Raw genomic sequence first — 14,446 nt, forward strand, 5'->3', positions numbered from 1 at the left:
GAACTACTTAAACCTAACTAACCTAAGGACATCACACAACACCCAGCCATCACGTGGCAGAGAAAATTCCTGACCCCGCCGGGAATCGAACCCGGGAACCCGGGCGTGGGAAGCGAGAACGCCACCACACGACCACGAGATGCGGGCTAATGGCGTTGGAGGTTGTAGTGTGTGTGTGTGTGTGTGTGTGTGTGTGTGTGTGTGTGTGTGTGTGCGAAACCTCACCCGGCTGCATTCCAGTAAGTTTTTTGAATACTTTATGTGCTCCGAGAAACTGACGTTTCCCAAAAGCATATTTTAACCGCACCAGTGACAACCACAGAGACAGATTGTTTTCATTCACAGATGAAGAAAGTCAGTGTCGTTATCTTTTTACAAACAAGAAGTGTGCTATTTTAACTTAACATTTAAAACGTAATGACAGCAGACTGGCGAAGTACGTTGGTGGCACATCAATGACTCTTTGCATATTTATGTAGTGAGTGTGTTATAATACCGTGACCTCCGTATCTCATGAACAAAAGAGGAGCTGCGCTGTCTGATATGTCTGCTGAAACTCACGAGAAAACCCTCTGGTGAACAGTAATTAAAGGTTCCTCGAGGATATGGCTTTAAATGTAATTATGCCTCCCTCTCCGTAACTTGTTAATGTCTGCAAGTCCAAATGAAATTTCTTCTCGCGCAGCTACCTCACCGGGAAGCCTCAGCATGAAAGTATTAATTATAAAACTCTTGACATTAATTGGAACCCCGACGGGGAACGACCGCCAGCAGGGAAGCCGCGTAAATTTGCAGGTTTTCGGTCCAATGTCCTAAGTATTACATGAGCAAGAATGAAATATGCTTTCACCAAGTGATGAATCAGTTTTAGGTAACATACCGTCAGTATACTACCTTCGCGCACACAGTAAATTTTTGTATTTCTGACCAGTAGCTTTGACTGATGTCGTACTAAATGCGGCAGTTCGTAACGCAGCTTTTACGGGAAATATCTGTGGTGTCATGGTTCTTAGAAGAAAGACAATAGTACCTATTATTTTTGCGGGCATTTTCTTTGACTGTTCTTTAGTTATGCATCTACAGTTGTGTATATGATTCCGTTAATAGTCATGGAATAACACTGTAATTTCTGTTACAGATTACTATCAATTAAGTAGTTGAGTTACATGGTTGAAACAAGCAGTTCAAAATGTTCAAATGTGTGTGAATTACTAAGTGACCAAATTGCTGAGGTCATCGGTCCCTAGTCTTACACACTACTTAAACTAAGTTAAACTAACTTACGCTAAGAGCAACACACACAGCCATGCCCAAGGAAGGGCTCGAACCTCTGGCGGGAGGGGCCACTCAGTCCGTGACAAGGCGCCTCAAACAGCGCGGCCAGCTACACGCAGTGGTGTGGAACTAACCATACAAGAATGCTTACGTGAACAATACAGCTGAAACTAGGCAAAAGAAAAGGATAAAATTTTTGGAAACATTACCAGCGATCTTATATTAATATGGTAATTAAAAAAACTGTCTTGATCACTAATTTCCTTTAATCGGAGTGTCCGGTTTCAATCCTTAAGGATCATCTTCAGACTCCAGAACGGCAGGTAGACTTCCATGGAGCAGGCAGCGCCGATCCACGATGCTGAATTGACTACTCCATGGAAGTCCACCTGCCGTTCTGGAGTCTGAAGATGATCCTTAAGGATTGAAACCGGACACTCCGATTAAAGGCAATTTGCGATCAAGACTGTTTTTCAACTATCAATAGAAAAGGATGTATTGCATCATCTATAGTTATACTAAGTTTACCTATATAGTCAAAACTGCGGTTGTGATTTTCCTATATTTCTAAAGTTTAATTATTCGTTATTGGTGGCGGTGTGTGTATTTCTTATCCCCTACTTAAGCAATATATTTCACATTTATACTGTGGTACCCAGCATCTGGGCGTCATATTCGGCAGTTACGCTACATGTTTGCAGTTCAGAACACGGTACATACAGTCTTATTATGATATGGAATTATTTGTATCGTTGTAAGATATTGGTTAAATAAGTTACAAGCAGAATGACATTTTCACTCTGCAGCGGAGTGTGCGCTGATATGAAGCATCCCGGCAGATTAAAACTGTATGCCGGACCGAGACTCGAACTCGTTACCTTTGCCTTTCGCGGGCAAGTGCTCTACCATCTGCCCGCGAAAGGCAAAGGTCCCGAGTTCGAGTCTCCGGTCCAGCACACAGATTTAATCTGCCAGGTCTCGTCCAATGGTCTCGTCCACTGGTTTCAACTTACTCTACTGATATTGCAATTACAATGTTAGTGTAAATCTAACAAATATAAACAAGCTGTTTTTACGCAAGCGCCGGCCGCGGTGGCCGAGCGCTTCTAGGCGCTACAGTCTGGAACCGCGCGACCGCTACGGTCGCAGGTTCGAATCCTGCCTCGGGCATGGATGTGTGTGATGTCCTTAGGTTAGTTAGGTTTAAGTAGTTCTAAGTTCTATGGGACTGATGACCTCAGATGTTAAGTCCCATAGTGCTCAGAGCCATTTTTTTTTACACAAGCGATAGTTTCCTCTACACATATGTAATGAATATAATAAGCTGCCGGCTGTCATAGATCGATCTCGAAACAAATGTTCTAACGGAACCCAACGAAAAATAAACCATCGACTTGCAGGGTACACTGGCTATTAATTTTATTAGTAGCGTGTCGTAAGTGCACGTATTATGGAAGATTACTCGAAATACAGGGTCAAATGTAAGCCAAAATCTTGTTTATAATTCTTATACAAAACTACTAATGTCTACATTCGATCGCGAACCTTCGCAACCGCAGCTATTTGATCGAAATCCTGTGTCTTATGAAAATAATTAAAGACCATCTCTTGGGGATTAATACTAGAAAACACGATTATCTCAACCAAAAGCTTCGAGCAACGAGTTTTGCTATAAGATAAGATAATTTTCTGTCTGATCAGCTGACACGACAAATGACGGTTCGAGTACCCTCTTTGTCAAATTTTTCTTGCATTTCTACATACATCGCATTGTCGTTTCGCCATCTAAAAGGTAACAAATCTAAAATTGTATTAATAACGATTATCGCAAACATTATGAAGGAATCAGTGTTGTCGTTCACAGTCACGTTCCATAAATTTCGAAAGTCTGATGGCGAGGAAAGAAACATGCCCAATAGAGAACAGAGTTGCAATTAACGAATTTCTGGGACCGTCGTATCCAAACAAATAATAAGTTTTTATTTGTTGTTTTTCAATAATAACATAAAACCTACATTTTGTGTGTAAGCAACATTAAGAATTGCACCACCTTTCCGCGCTATCGTCACCCAATACGATGAGGAGAGAATCTGACATATGGACCACCGATTTTTCGCTACAACATTCTACACTGAAAATAGACACCTGTTAAGGTTCTTCGCTAATCACTCCCTAGACACTGAAAAAGTCGAGGACAAAGTTAATGGCGGAAAGTCTTATTTTCACGCTCAGCTCGGTTACACGTAATTCTTCACGTATAGGAACTCCAGTCATGTCGGCACGGTAGCTCAGCGTGTCGGTCAAAGCAGAGGCTACTTTCTGAAGCACGAAAATCTGCGTGAAATATTCAACAATCAATTACAGCAAATGTCACGTTGTCTGCCCCGTCAAACTCCAAAGGACCAGAAAACAAAAACGCCAATAAAGGGGTCGAGGTGTTACGCTACCAGACTGTGGACCTGTGTTCCACTCGTGGTCCTTCGGTTCTTTTATTCGAAATTTTTTCCTGCATATGTGATAATATTCTGATAACCTGAGTACTTTTCTTTTCCTTTTAATGGAATAAAACATCGGTAGGTGTGAATAAAAATATATCTTAAGTAAATTACTAGCAATCTCAGCTGATGGCCTATTTGTGAGCGCTTTCACCATGAGTGAAACAGCAAAACATAAACAGTTCTCCCACCATACGCAGCACACGAATGAAATCTCGCAGCTCGGCTCGAGGAAAACATATCGGATTCAGGTTGTTAAGTGCACCGCCCGATGCAGAGAGGCAGAGGCATTAGAATGTTATCAGAAGGACTGAAAGAAATATCGAACAAAAAAAAAGTAACACGAACTAGCGGTTTGGTGGTCTAATACCTCGACAGCCAACGTCGCTTAGCTAGACGCGTAGACTTACGTGTACACAAACTACAGCATGGAAACACGATTTTCAGTCTTTTTTTTCAGTAACTCGAGATTGTCTAACAAAAGCCCAACATACGTGTCTCCTTGTTTTCAATATGGAACTTCTTTTGCAAAAGTTTATCAAAATCGGTGACATAAATGTACGACACTCCGCTTGTAAGCCGATTACGCTCCCCTTCGGTGTCGGGAGAAGAACATCACGTTCGACGAGGATTCCGAATGACGGCAGAGCCCGGCGTTCTTCACTTGTCACTGCCAGGAATGCAGGAGGTCGTTTGATGTCAGTTAAAAATTTTGTTGCTGGTGAGTACTGAAGACGAGTTCTTTCCTTTGGTACACCAAACAAAAACCAATCCGTGAGAACCCTCCCCCCCCCCTTTACATACACAGATACACACACACACACACACACACACACACACACACAGAAAGAACAGAGAGAGAGAGAGAGCAGAACTCTCAATAATTGTCTTTTACTGACCTTTGACATCCTTCGCAAGTGGCAGACAATAATGTGATGTTGTCAACCGCGGAACTAAAGATATTAGGTAGTTTGTAAGATGTAAAATTACGTGCACAAAATTTGAATTTTCAACTTCCTTGTAGCGACGATCGTATTGTGTGAAAATAAGAAGAACATTAAAAAAATTAGACGGTTACGTGATTCTTAAACTGATTTCCTGGATTTTTAAATTGATCACTGATGTAGGACAGCATTGTACTGTAGAGGGTCTTAGTACGTACAGCTCTAAACCACGCTTTGTCACCAGCAATCAAAGTTGCGTCTGTCACTTCTGCATAAATAGTATATCCTGAAGAAGTTCGAAAATCGGTAACGCTAACGTATATAGCTCTCTTGTTATTGGAGAGGTGACGGATGCTTTCTCACCCATTCGATCCATTTTAGACATGAAAATCGTGTTCAAAAATCAACAATGATGCGTAAAATGAGGTCCTGGGATCAAGCCCATCTCCTAGGAGATTTATTTTTTAATAAACACTCATTCGTGAGAGTAAAAAATTAGTACTCCATGAATCTGAATTTCATAAATATATAAGTTACGTGCCTAACAACCATTTTAAAGGAAGACAGTATATAAAAATTTGAAAAGTCCATTCAGACTGTTCATGTCACTTTTTAATGCGATATTATATATAAAATTTTGAACTGTGTACTCATTGTGCTCTTATGATGATTAGTGGTCACCTAATTACTGTGAGAGCTATTATACAACTAACCAAAATATATTTTTCGACCGCTGGATAATGTTGTCCTTCGTTCACTCCCCACTATAAATGGAAAATTTGCTTGGGTGCAGATGTTCTGAGGACGTTACAACTGCCACCGGGAGACTGAAACAGCGATGGTATGAATAACACACTATATAACCAAAGAATCCGGACACTCACAAAACATACGTTTCTCATACTAGGTGCATTGTCTGCCGCCTACTGCCAGGTACTCCATATCAGTGACCTCAGTAGTCATTAGTCACCGAAAGAGAGCCGTATGGGGAGCTCCGTGGAACTCACAGACTTCGAACGTGGTCAGGTAATTGGGTGTCACTTGTGTAATCCGTCTGTACGCGTGATTTCCACGCTCTTAAACAGCCCTAGGTCCACTGTTTCCGATGTGACAGTGAAGTGGAAACGTGAAGGGACACGTACAGCACAAAAGGTTAGAAGCCGACCTCGTCTGTTGACTGACAGAGACCGCCGACAGTTGAAGAGGGTCGTAATTTGTAATAGACAGATATCTATCCAGACCATTACACAGGAATTCCAAACTGCATCAGAATCCACTGCAAGTACTATGACAGTTAGGCAGGAGGTGAGAAAACTTGTATTTCATGGTCGATCGGCTCCTCATAAGTCACATATCGCGCCAGTAAATGCCAAAGGACGCGTCGCTTGGTGTAAGGAGCGCAAACATTGCAAGATTGAACAGTGGAAAACTTCGTGTGGAGTGACGAATCACGTTACACTATACTGCGAACCGATTTCAGGGTGAGTGTATGGCGAATGCACGGCGAACGTGATCTTCCAGCGTGTATAGTGCCAACAGTAAAACTCGGAGCCGGTAGTGTTATGGTGTGGTCGAGTTTTTTTTCAACTCTTGTTGTTTTGCGTGACACTATCCAGCACAGGCCTACACTGATATTTTAAGCACCTTCTTGCTTCCCACTGTTGAAGAGCAATTCGGGGATGGCCATTGCATCTTTCAACACGATCGAGCACCTGTTCATAATGCATGGCCTGTGGCGGAGTGGTTACACGACAATACCATCCCTGTAATGGACTGGCCTGCAAGGAGTCCTGACCTGAATCGTATAGCACACTTTTGGGATGTTTTGGAACGCCGACTTCGAGCCAGGCGTCACCGACGGACGTCGATGCCTCTCCTCAGCAAACAGAACAGCACAAGTACGTAATTCATTCGTATTTTTGAATGGTGTAATCTGCCGTAGGTTTTCAGCCCTCTTTCAGACCAGGTCAGTATGCAAACACGTCAGGACATCTATGCGTCAAGCCCTCTAGCTTTCTTGGTCTTTCATCTTGGAGACATGACCGTCCAGTTTGATCTCCACCGTCAGTCGCGAACTCAGCTATTCCCACCACCTGCAGCAGAGAGCCTTAGACCGGCGTCTGGTAGTGCAGCTCTCCTGAGGGCCGCCTGAAGCAGGTTGCGGACAGCAGTCAGTACGCTGCTAGCTGTGCGTGAACTTCTTCACATGCCATTGCTTCTGACGACATTTGGCATTTCTGTGATCGTTCACTCACTTTCGAGATTTTTGCTGTGTGATCCTGCTAACTTCTCGTAATACTCTTTCCATGTTGATGAAGTAATCTAATTAGTCACTATTGTCGATGTATCATCATGTATTCTTCAGTCGCCGGCCGCTGTGGCCGAGCGGTCCTAGGCGCTTCAGTCCGGAACCACGCGACTGCTACGGTCGCAGGTTCGAATCCTGCGTCGCGCATGGATGAGTGTGATGTCCTTAGGTTAGTTGGGTTTACGTAGTTCTAAGTCTAAGGGACTGATGACCTCAGTTGTTAAGTCCCATAGTGCTCAGAGCCATTTGAACCATTTTATTCTTCAGTCTTACTTGCGCAGTCTTCAAAAATGTGCGGCCGGAGATCAAATGAGGATTGATTTTAATCTCTCTAGAAAGATCATTGCACGCCTGGATTGTAACTGAATCTTTGTTTCGTATTATGACTTGTCTACATTGACTACCGTCACAGCAATGACAGAAGCGGAATACATTAGTGTCCTGTTACCTCCATGGCACCGTGATCGTCCTGTGATCTAGCGCAAGAGTAGTGGCTAGTTCATATCTCGTTAGACTACCGAAAAGTACCGCGTCAGTTTTTCTTTTTTATTTGCAAATATCGAGAACGGAATACAGTAACAAAATGAGAAGGACACCTTAGCTTTGCACCACCTGAACGATCAGCCAATTCTTATTTTTAATTAACAACCTTCTTCTCAAACGCAATAAATTTCATTCATTATTGGTTTGTTACTGCTTACATTACTACTGTTAATTCTCCAGTCGCTGGAGATTTCGTATCCCTATTTGTGCCGATGCATATGACTAGTGATTCTGGAAGACTGAAATGTTTGATGTTTCGCCACGCGGAATATACACATTTAGCTCAGCGTCTTATGTTTAAGGCAACAGGGAAAGCCCAATGAGAATAAACGACAACCGATGACACAGGCAGAACTCCGCAACAACAACCTCTGTTGACTCCTAACGATGATGGCAGATAAATTTCCGTCGCAGCGTATCACTCAAAAATCGATTACGTAGTATGGTGTCTGCGACAGCTGCAGATCCGTGGGAATTTGTGACCATGACCTATATTTACCCATGGCTCATCTATTGGTTATGCTCTAGTAACTCTCAATGCAAAAACCGTATTTGATAATTTTTTAGTGCTGCTATACGAATGAGTTATACCAGTGCATAAATCAGAGTTTCTTCTTGTTCTTACCCAAACATCTGTGTAGAATATTATTTACATTCGAGTTAATTATGTGGTTGTTTCAATTGTGACATTCGATTTCGAATGCCGTTATTAAATCTTCTAGCCATTTTCACCCAATACCGTACGAGTCGGTATGGTGTTGTACTTCTCGAACATCAAGCAACAACATGGAAGAAAACGTCGCTACAACTTTTCAAAGGAATTATCACTGACATGGATTTGGATTTATGTAATTCGACATTACTCGCGATAAGCGCTGTCTTAGACTCTGTAACGGTCGGCTGCCAGGCAGATTTTATGTCAAAAAGTGCACTATGTACCGTAGGGATAGTTCTGAATTTTTCAAAGTATGTTTTCCCGAAACTAGCTGCGAAGCTCTCTGCATTGATATATAAGTGAAATATTTTGCTGTCTGATGACAGTACAAACTGTAAACACCACACGCCGGCCGCGGTGGCCGTGCGGCTCTAGGCGCTTCAGTCCGGAACCGCGTGACTGGTACGGCCGCAGGTTCGAATCCTGCCTCGGGCATGGGTGTGTGTGATGTCCTTAGGTTAGTTAGGTTTAAGTATTTCTAAGTTCTAGGGGACTGGTGACCACAGAAGTTAAGTTCCATAGTGCTCAGAATCGTTTGAACCTTTTTTTTTGTGAACACCACAAATTCTTATCTTGTTATCATGGAACTTTTATAAGGTTACATTCAGATCGTGTTTCAGTTCGTATGCAATAGATGGCAGATAAAGCGACACAGGGCCAAGTAGTTCGAAGCGTGTTGTATTTCCGTCCTCCTGCTGTCGTACGGAATCACATCCCAGATTACAACTAAAGGTGTAGCTCCAGTGTCTGTTGGCGGCAGACAGCTTGGTTGCTGGTGCTCACCTGGGCTGCTTCTAATCAACATATGGCCCTCACTGGCACCGAGGCAGAAACTCTGCCCGCCAATCCGTTATCGCTTGACACCCCAGAAGTCGCACACGACGGTGGTCTGGGGTCAGAGTAATGCACGCTGTAGTGTGTCTGGCTCGGAACTGCCAGATCGATTTGTAACCGTTCGTTGTATCACAGAGTTCCCAACGGCTCCTCGAACTGCTACTGCCGAGGCCACATGCCTAACACGATGTCTTCTCTCTCAGTTGTAGCAGTGGCCATCCAGAACCCGGTCTTCTCGTGACGATACCTCTACGTGACCATCGCTGTCAGCGATGATGTATAGTGGCTACATTCTCTCCGCAATACCACAGAAGGAACATCAGCTTCTCACAGCTCTTTTACACGACGTCGTTCAAACGCAATGACCGGTTGATAATGCCGTCTTCGTCGTCTCAAAGGTATTCCTCACTAACATCAACTCACTACGTCCAGTATCAAAAGTAACTGTCGCTCACGAACGTCACAGCCCGTATTTAAAGCAGACCTAAATTGCATCCTCATAGTGGCGCTACTACCCCACCACTCGTAAGCGACTAGCGCGAAATTTGAATAGTAATCATCTTTCAGTTGTGGAAACACGCTTACCAAATTTCGTTTATCTCGCACAACTTCCTCTTAGTGTTGGGATTTTTTCGTCCGTCAGTACATAAAACATCCTACTGGTCGCTCTGCCACAGTAAAACTGGAGATGGACATGCATGTTTTAATCAGTCTGCTGTTTAGAATTATTTGGTTATCAATACGCTTTTTTAAATTTCCGTGGCAAAAAATATAACTTCTTTGCTACATAACAACAACACTGTGTGACTGATGTGTTGGAAGCAACTGCGAATTTCAGCGGCAGAATGCAGCATAAAAACTGCTCCACTTGCACTATAAGTACTTCTGATGTCTTTAAACCGTCTGATATGTCCTATGGTTACCCGTTATTGACAGTGCTGATCACAACATAGCATTTTGACCAACTCGTATGCTGCTGCACAAAAGCATCAATGGTTCCTACCAACAACAGACACATAAAAGATGCCTTCGATCTGATGATGGTGGTTAACTATCGAAACGCATAGTGGATAAAATAAAACTTTGTGTCTGAAACTGAATTCCGTTTTTTTTTCATTCCTATCCATTAATTTTTTCCCTAATGAAACAGTTTGTGAACGCTTCACCCAAATATGGAAAATGTTTCAAGTATCGGTGAGAGAAATTTCCTCATCTGTTAATAAGATAAACTGAAATAAGATGTGGACCTGGGACTTGAAAAATAATGGTTGATTCCAAGTTTCAATAAAAAATGACAGTGGCAGGTAGATTTGAGGCTCACTCAATAGGACGTTTTCTAACTTCTTAAGCAACATTTAGGATCTAAATTACTTTACATATTTCTTTTGTAGAAAAGGTTCTGGAAATGTTTACCTTGTTAACCTGTTTGAAGGATCTCAATTTTCGCTGTTTGAGCATTCACGTTGACTTTTCAAGTCGAGCGTCTTCATCAAGACATCAGCCTGATGGTAAGACGGTATTAGGGCTGCTGGAATACCAATACGACGGAACACTAGTGTTGGTAAGTACCCCGAGACATGCAACAGCCAGTTCATCGGAGACGAAGCTATATTACATGCTTTGAGCATACAACAGAATGGAAGAGGACATTAGGGTACAGTTTTTTTATACAATAAAAAGTTGTGTGGTTGGTTATACTCCAATAAAACTTTCGTTCATATTCAAAAAAAATATTTTTATTCCAATTACAAGTATTTCACTAGTTTCCTGATTTATAACAGAATCACACTGCTATAACACTATACTCGATGCAGAAGAATACTGAGATAGGATATGGGTTCAGTGCTTAAACAGACAAAGGGTTAACTCATTACAAGATCTCAAACATGGCTGCAAATCAGAAATCTGTATAAATCGGAAGAGCTTGAAAACCGCAACCAGTCAGTTGCAAAAGAAAGGTTTATTAGCCGTTGGCATAGGTTTCGTTAGCTCTCTAAAATATCTTCTTCAGAAGGAGTGTGCCTAGTTACGTCACATGGTGGTAAATGTGATATAACAAGGCCCACACATTCCGAAGTAGATATTTTTAGAAATATCGAAACCTAGGTCAAGCGCTAATAAAGCTTTGTTTTGCAACTGGCTCTCTAATTTTTTCAACCTCTTGATTAGCTTGTTAGATCTGCATTTAAATCTACACGAGTACCTGCGATTCCTTAAGTATTTCACAAAGGGTTTTTAGAACCACTTTCAAATTATTTCTCTACCATTCCGCTCTCGAATGGCAAGTGGCAAAAATTAACTCCTAAATTTTTTCATGCGATTCTGATTTCTCTCATTTTATTAACATGGTAATTTCTCCTTTTTGTGCGAGGGCTGCCCAGAAAGTAATATACCGCATTTTTTTCTCAGCCCAAAATAATGCTACGAATGTGAAACGTTACGTATGTATGATTTTAAGTCTCCTGAGTGAGCACGCCACGTTTCTGTCACTTCCGTCAGATAGCATAACTGCAGGACAGTTTCAAAATGGCGTCTGAAGGTGATGTACGTTACAAGCAACGTTTCGTCACTGAATTTATCACTGCAGAGAAATAAACTGTGGGACAAACTCACAAACGCTTGTGCAAAGTCTAACGTGCATCTGCTGTGGACAGAAATGCAGTTAGTCGCTGGGCACGGAGGGTGAGGTCATGAAATGACGGTTCGGCGGACCTCCACGATTTGCAGCGGTCGGGGAGACCATACACGGCTCTCACACCTGACATGTTACAGCGAGATGATGTCGTCATTCCACTAGTTTGGGCCAATAAAGGATGCCATTCGTGGAAGACATTTTGAGGACGATGAGGAGGTGATTCACACAATGAACCACTGGCTCTGCCACCAGGACAAGGATTGATACAGGCTGGGGATCCGCGCCCTTGTTTCGCACTGGAGGAAGGGCTGGAGCTTACGTAGAAATATAGGGTGTGTAGATAAAACACCATTCTTTCGTGTGTGGAATTCTCATTGTGTTCAGTAAAGAATTCTCGAAGAAAACAAAATGCGGTGCATTACTTTCTGTGCAACCCTCATACAATATATGATCAAAAATGTCCAGACACCCCCAAAAACATACGGTTTTCATACTAGGTGAATATTGCTGCCACCTACTGCCAGGTACTCGATATCAGCAACCTCACTAGTCATTAGACATCATGAGAGAGCAGAATGGGACGCTCCGCAAAACTCACGGACTTCGACTATGGTCAGGTGATTGAGTGTCTCTTGTGTCATAGGTCTGTACACGAGATTTTCACACTGCTAAACATCCCTAGGTACACTGTTTCCGAAGTGATAACGAAGCGGAAACGTAAAGGGACACGTACAGCACAAAAGCATACAGGCCGACCTCGTCTGTTGACTGACAGAGACCGCTGACAGTTGAAGAGGGTAGTAATGTGTAATGGGCAGACATCTATCTAGATCATCACACAGGAATTCCAAACTGCATCAGGATCCGCTGCAAGTAATAACAGATAGGCAGGAGGTGAGAAAACTAGGATTTCATGGTCGAGCGGCTGCTCATAACTCACACATCACGCCGGTAAATTCCAAACGACGCCTCGCTTGGTGTAAGGAGCGTTAACATTGGACCATTGAACAGTGGAAAAACTTTGTGTGGAGTGAGAATCACGATACACAACACTGCGATTCGATAGCGGGGTGTGGGTACGGCGAATGCCCGGCGAACGTGATCTGCCGGCATGTATAGTGCCAACAGTAAAACTCGGAGGCGGTGGTATTTTGGTGTGGTCGAGATTTTTTTTCACCTCTTGTTGTTCTGCGTGGCACTATCACAGCACAGGCCTACACTGATGTTTTAAGCACCTTATTGCTTCCCACTGTTGAAGAGGAATTCGGGGATGGCGATTATATCCTTCAACAAGACTGAGCACCTGTTCATAGTGAACAGCCTGTGGCGGAGTGGTTACACGACAGTAACATCCCTACAATGGACAGGCCTGCACAGAGTCCTGAACTGAATCCTATAGAACACCTCTGGGGTATTTTGGAACCTATACATCGTGCCAGGCCTCACCGACCGACATCGATACCTCTCCTCAGCGCCGCTCTCCGTGAAGAATAGGGTGCCGTTCCCCAAGAAAACTTCCAGCACCTGATTGACCATATGCCTGCGAGAGTGGAAGCTGTCATCAAGGTTAAGGGTAGGCCAACACCATATTGAATTCCAGTATTCCTGATGGAGGGCGCCACGAACTTGTAAGTGATTTTCAGCCAGGTGTCCGGATACTTTTGATCACATAGAGTATGTGAGAGTCAGCAAAATATTTTGGCCTTCGGAGGAGATAGTTGATGATAGAAGTTTCATGAAAAAGTTACGCCGCAAGGAAAACGCCTTTGTTTGAATAGGTGTCATCTGAAACACGCCTGTAATTTAATGACATGATTGTGGGAAATGAGCTGTCTTCTTTGAATTTTTTTTTTTTCGATTTCTCTGTCAGTCCTGTCTCGTTGAGACCCCACACCACACAACTATACTACAAAGGACGATGGGAAATCGTTGAGTAGACAGCATCTCTGGTAGATCTGTTGCATTTTTAAAGTTTTCTGCCAATAAAATGCCATCCTTTCTTCACCTTGTCGAGAATATTTTTATAATGGTTCCAACTTCCGTAGTTCATAATTGTAATCCCTGGATATTTATTTGGATGAATAACGTTTTAAATTTGTGTGACATCCTGTAGCCAAAAACTGGCGGAATTTTATTAGTACTTACACTCTCTTTATAGTCCATATGCAACATTTACCAGTACAAGCAGAAAGTAAAAAAAGTCATTGTTTATTGATTTTGTCTGCTTCTCTGAGATAACTGAGAACGAAGAGTGTCACAAATTTGATAGAAATATTGGACGTATGTTATTAAAATAAAGAATAATGCATATGTTTTTATGTTCGTTATCACTTAAACAATGGTGGTTACAATTTCTCCGCTGTGCTCTGCGACTATCCGGGTTTTAAATTTGTGGAACATAAATGTGACAGTGTAAACAACACATACCTTTATATTTTGATTGAAGTTTAATGAAAACAGCTAAGAAAATTTTCCAAGAAATGTGAACTGCAAACAATTTGTAATGTCTCTAATGAGTTGCCTATGAGCACTGACTTGGTAGATGCAGCTGCATATCTATATAATTAACAATAAAAACCAGTACACCTATTGTCGATAGTGAAATTATGATTACTGAGACTCATTACGAATCAAACAAGTCGCTCCCTGGCGTACATAACGAAGACAGCGGAGCAGGTTACTCACAAGAATATGTGA

This window comes from Schistocerca piceifrons, chromosome 2 (assembly GCF_021461385.2).
Source record: "Schistocerca piceifrons isolate TAMUIC-IGC-003096 chromosome 2, iqSchPice1.1, whole genome shotgun sequence".
In the NCBI taxonomy this organism is placed as follows: domain Eukaryota; kingdom Metazoa; phylum Arthropoda; class Insecta; order Orthoptera; family Acrididae; genus Schistocerca; species Schistocerca piceifrons.